Source organism: Cebus imitator, unplaced genomic scaffold, assembly GCF_001604975.1.
Source record: "Cebus imitator isolate Cc_AM_T3 unplaced genomic scaffold, Cebus_imitator-1.0 Scaffold19, whole genome shotgun sequence".
NCBI classification, from domain to species: domain Eukaryota; kingdom Metazoa; phylum Chordata; class Mammalia; order Primates; family Cebidae; genus Cebus; species Cebus imitator.
The window spans coordinates 5409023-5415309 of NW_016107334.1; positions in this window are offsets into that span (position 1 = coordinate 5409023).

The following is a 6287-nucleotide window of genomic DNA, read 5'->3' on the forward strand; positions in this document are numbered from 1 at the left end:
GGCAACTCACTTGGACAAGACTGCCTCAGGGGTTCAAAAACTCCCCTACTCTGTTTGATGGGTCACTTAGCCCTACCCTACTCTAATATGTGGATGACTTACTATTGGCTACAAAAACCCGGGAGGCCTGTAAAGAGACCACCCAGTCATTATTAAAGACCCTACAGACTTTGGGTTACCGGGTCTCAGCTAAAAAGGCCCAACTCTGCCAACCGGGCACTGGCACCTAGCCAAGTCCAAGCGGTGCTGCAAATACCCACCCCCACCAGAAAACGCCAAGTTTGAGAATTCCTTGGGGTGGTAGGGTACTGCAGGCTATGGATTTTGGGATTCGCCGAGATAGCCAAGCCCCTATATGCCTACAAGGAATCAAGTCAAGGAAATCAGCCCTTGACTTGGACAGAGACAGAGCAATGGGCTTTTGAGAAGCTCAAGACTTCCCTGATGACAGCCCCAGCCTTGGCCTTGCCTGACATCTCTAAACCCTTCCGGTTGTTTGTGCATGAAAAACAGGGAGTCGCTAAGGGGGTGCTCACCCAGACATTGGGATCATGGTCCTGGCTAGTCGCCTACCTTTCAAAAAGACTTGATCCCGTAGCCTCTGGGTGGCCAGCTTGTCTGAGGTCGGTGGCAGCTACAGCCCTGTTAGTCAAGGAGGCGGACAAACTAACCTTGGGGCTGGAGTTAAACGTAGTGGTACCCCATGTGGTGGAGTCACTACTCCATGGAGCTCTGGGAAAATGGATGTCACATGTCCGTATAGTTCAATATCAGGCCTTACTTTTGGACCAGCCCTGCATAAAATTTTTAAAGGCTACAGTTTTAAACCCTGCCATGCTGCTACCAGACAGCGAGTTGGAGGAGCCCATACATGACTGCCAACAGATGATGGACGTCCTCCACACAGCTCAACTGGACCTCACCGATGTCCGCCTGCAGAACCCAGAGGAGGTATTGTATACGGAGTCAGGTATGCTGGGGCAGCCGTAGTCACCCTAGAGCGGGTTATCTGGGCCCAGGCTCTTCCACATGGAACTTCGGCCCAAAAGGCAGAACTCATAGCTCTTACGAAGGCGTTGGACTGGGCAGAGGGAAAAACTGTTAACATCTACATGGATAGCCGGTATGCCTTTGCAATGGCTCATGTACATGGAGCCATTTATAAAGAAAAAGGACTACTTACCTCAGAGGGAAAAACCATCAAAAATAAGGAAGAAATCCTAGCCCTACTAGAGGCTATATGGAAGTCCAAGGCAGTGGCATTAATACACTGCAAAGGGCACCAGAAGGGAAATTCACCAGAGGTGAGGGAAAATAGGGCGGCTGACCTACAAGCCAGACAGGCAGCATTGGGACCAGTAAAACCTCTGACTCTTCTTGTGACTCTGCCGGCCCCAACCCTGCCCCCCACCCCTATGTACTCACCTGATGAAGAAAACTTTGCTAAAGAACAAGGGGGCACACAAAATTCCACAGGATGGTGGATTCTACTGGACACAAGGATTGTGGTCCCCGAGGCTCTAGGACGGGCTCTAGTTAAGGACTCACACCAGGCCACTCACTTAGGACAGACCAAACTAACTGAGCTTCTAAGAGCCAAATACTACATTCCCCACTTACATGAACTTATCACGAAAATTACTACTCGGTGTGATGTATGTGCCCAAGTAAATCCGGGAGGGAACAGGTCTAGCCAGGTAGGAGTAAGACTCAGAGGGTCTAGCCCTGGGGAGCACTGGGAAGTAGATTCCACTGAAATAAAACCCCCAGCAAATGGCTATAAATACCTCCTGGTGTTTATAGATACGTTCTCTGGATGTGTAGAAGCCTTCCCCACTAGGTCCGAGACTGCTTTGGTGGTCACAAAAAAACTATTACAGGACCTTGTTCCTCGGTTCGGCCTCCCTCTAACACTGGGGTCAGACAATGGGGCCGCCTTTACTGCACAAATTTCTCAGGGCCTAGCCAAGGCCCTGGGTATATCCTGGAAATTACACTGTGCCTATCATCCCCAGAGTTCAGGGCAAGTCGAACGAATGAACAGGACCACAAAAGAAACCCTAACAAAGTTTATCTTAGAAACTGGTGAAAACTGGGTCAGCCTGCTTCCTTTTGTCCTCCTCCCAGTCTGGTGCACACCCTATCAAAAAGGCTTCTCCCCTTTTGAAATCATGTTCAGCAGGCCCCCTCCCTTACTCCCCAGACCTGCGGATACCGTGCATGCTGAAGTCCATAGCTCTACACTCTACTTAAGTCCTTACAGGCGCTCCAGTCTGTTCAATCCCAGATACACCAGCTCATTAAGGACACCCATCCCACCCCATTGGACCTCGCAGAGCAGCCAACACACCCCTTCCAGCCTGGAGACTCTGTCCTTGTTAAAAGATTCGCCACCTCTGGCCTCACTCCCCGTTGGAAGGGACCCGACACGGTTATCCTGACCACACCCATTGCACTCAAGGTGGACGGACTAACGGCCTGGATTCATTACACCCACGTCAAGACTGCTCCACCGGAAGGACAATGGAGCGTCAAACACTCATCCCCCGATTCACTGAAGCTTAAGACTTATGCACTGTTCGCGGTCATCACCCTCACCACCCTAATCTGTGCTGTAAATCCCTATAGCAAACATCCCTTAGAACCCACCTACTATCAATGGGTCCTCATCAAGGGCTCCACTGGAGGATATGTTAGTTCATTAACTGGGAAGGGATCCACTCTAGTCAACTTAACCCTGGAGTACATTCTGAAGACCCCTATTACCTTTTCCCTAGACCTCTGTGCCCTCCTGGGCCCCAACCTAAATTTCGGAACAAGTGGAGGTGTAGCTGGGTGTGGCAGTTTAGGGGCAGAGCAACAACTCCAGACCATGGGGTTATATCTGTACCCAGGATCCACCCCACAAAAAAGATGGAACTGTGGCGGCTTAAATGAATTCTTTTGCCCCCACTGGGGTTGTGAAACTATCTCCACTACATCAGGATATACCAAAAACATAGATTCCTTCATCTATTTTAACCAAGACTCTTCCCCCATCCCCATGCTACAATGGGTCTTGTAACCCACTCAAGATAACTGTAACTACCCCAGATGGTAGATGGACAACAGGGCGAACCTGGGGTCTCAGAGTATATATGAGTGGGTGGGACATGGGAAACATCTTTACCATCCAGCGTATAAGCCCGCCCAGACCCAACTGCCCTCTAGGACCCATTGCCCAGGTCTTACAACAACAGGAGGCCCCCTTAAAAATACAAAGCCCCCTCATCCAGATAATCAATACCCTCCCTCAACAATCTTCCCCTACAACCCCAACTCGGCTCGAAGAGAAGACAACCCTGTTAACCTTATTGTCCTCGGCTCACCACCTCAACAAATCTAACCCAGATTTAGGAAAAGACTGTTGGCTCTGTCTAAACCCTCAACCACTGTTTTATACCGGGTTGGCTTCCCAATTACCGGCCAACCTGTCCAATTCTTCATGCTCCCAATCCACACTCCATTTAACCCTGGGAGACACAGAAGGGTCTGGGCACTGCTACCACTCCCCAGATTACACCCTTGCAGGTTCTCCCTATGGGCACTATTGTAATGTTTCCCACAATGCAACATTTAATGGTAAAAACCTTTACTATCGGGCCCCAGATACCACTTGGTTAGCCTGCACTTTTGGCCTCACCAGCTGCATTTCCACATACCAGTTCAGCAGCTCCAAGCCCATTCTCTGCAACCCAGTACACATCCTCCCCAGAGTTGACATTTATGATGGCCAACAGGGACTTAACCTCCTGGCCCCATCAGATATTATAACTGCCCGATGGACACGAGTCCCTATCGTCATCCCTCTACTGGTTGGATTAGGCATTGCTGCCTCCACTGCAATTGGAATATCAGCTCTTACAACCGGGGACCAAAATTTTAAAACTCCCTCTCAGCACATAGATGCTGATCTAAGCCACTTGGAGAACTCCATTTCCAAACTCACTGATCAGGTTGAGTCTTTGGCTGAAATGGTCCTCCAAAACAGGCAAGGACTAGATTTACTATTCTTAAAACAAGGGGGGTTATGTGTCACCCTTAATGAACAATGTTGCTTCTATGCTAATAGGTCAGGCCTCATCTGAGAGAGCCTCTCCCTGGTCAGACAGAATCTTGAAACCAGAAAACAACTTCGAGAGGCTTCAGAAAGTTGGTACCAAAAAATGTTTTCCTGGTCCCCTTGGCTCACTTCCCTTCTCATGGGCCTGGTGGGACCTCTGGCCCTATGCCTACTGGGACTCATGTTCAGCCCCTGCCTCCTAAACCAACTGCTGAGGTTCATAAAGTCTAGGGTAGACTCCGTAAAATTAATGATATTAAGGTCTCAATATGAGCCCTTAAAACAAGCAAGCAATACTAACCTGTTGGAGAAATCAATGATTTAATTCCTGTAAATAAAACAAGGAGGGAATATGACATGGTAAAAGGCCCATAAAACTGCATACCTCAACCATACCTGAGCTTTCTATTGAAACTGCTCTCTGTGACCCTAATGTGACAGGCAAGCAGTCCAAACCCATGCCATCTTGGCTCCTGCAACTTGTAATAAGTAACTAAGGTCTGTAATTCCCACCACTACTCAGACAATGTGTAAACTAATGCTTATCTTGATTTCATAAACCGCTTAAGTAACAATCAGAGTGACAAAACTCCCCTGGCCATTGGAATGTCCAGAGGCCCCAACCCTTATCTCTGCCCCAGAGGTGATTTACAGAATTCACTAGCCCTCGGAATGTCTGAAGCCCCTCATCCCCATCCCCGCTCCTCACCCTCACCCCCAAGGTGGTTTTAAGGGTATAAAAGGTCTTGACACCCTCCTTTTGGGGCCACGGGTTGGAAAGATGCAAGTCCTCCGTGGCCACCGGCAATAAAGACCCTGCAATTTGACATACTTTTGTCTTGGTGTTGACTTTCTATGCTCGCTCCACTACAACACATACATCACCATAGATTAATCTCAAAAGATTAATGCCAAGTAAAGGAACGGTAATTTCTTAGAGCATATATTTATCATAAGGTATTTTTTAAGGAAGATGCAAAACTGTACACACACATTATGCATTCATACGTAAATGAAATAAGTATGATTAGAATTAACACATATCAACTTCAGAAGAGGATCAACCTCTTTAGAGGAAGATAAAGAAAGGGATAATTACTTTTTTTTCATTGTAAATAATTTGAAGAAAATATAGAAAAATATGAACATCTTTGAAATCTGGCTATGTATTGCTTTTTCTATATTTATTTTTAAAATATTCCATAGATCAAATTTAAAAAGAAGCAAAGAGATAATATGTAAGGTCCCTTTTAAGAGCTATTATGCTATTCTAATTGGATCATTTATGCTATAATCATCAAAAGCAAAGCAGAGGAGCTTGATTTCCAAAATGGCCGAGTAAGGACTTCTGAAATCTACTGCTCTACAAAAGCATATGAAGTCTGGAAATTAATTAAAGCTTGCAACAATCTGAGAAGTGTTTATTGAAAAAGTCAGCTGAATTTTAATAAGAACAGTAAGCTTTTTTTTTAAATTGCCCTAATTTCATCACCCTATCCCCAGTTCCATAATGGCCTGGAAAACCAACAGTGTCATAACTATAGTAGTAATTAAAGTAAGTAGGCTACTATCCACTTGAAGGTCCAGAATAGTTTGGAGCTCTCCAAAAGCCTCAAAAAGTGTTTCCAGAGAGTAGCACTCTTTGACCTGACTGCAGCTTGAGAAGAAGTCCACTTACAGAGCTTGCTTTCACTTGACCTGACTTGAAACTCTGTGTGTACAGCCCTACCCACTGGGTATTTGCTAAAAACAATCAGCAGCAATTGTTTAACACCACAATTGCCAGAACCATGATATATGTTCATTCTAATAATACATTGACCAAAAAAGCTGAAAGGAGAAATTAGGAAATAATAGTGGAAAAAGGTCTTTAAAGAGCTATAACATATTTCTGGAAATCTCTAAAGCCATGCATATGTGGAAGATTGTGCCTATTACCTGGGTTGTATGTATGCTCAGCAAAGACCTGAGAAAGCCTTCACCTTGTGCCTCTGGCTGACTTTTAGGATCCTCACAAGAAGTGAAGGTTAAGACAGAGTGGTAGACTGTCAGAACATCTAAGGCATGCTCAACAGAGCCTCTCATAAAAGGGTGGGAGACTCATTGGGTCAAGCATTTAAGGTAATCTCTGTCTACTCATTACCTTATAGTAAACTAACTGAGCAGACATCAGGGGCCACACATG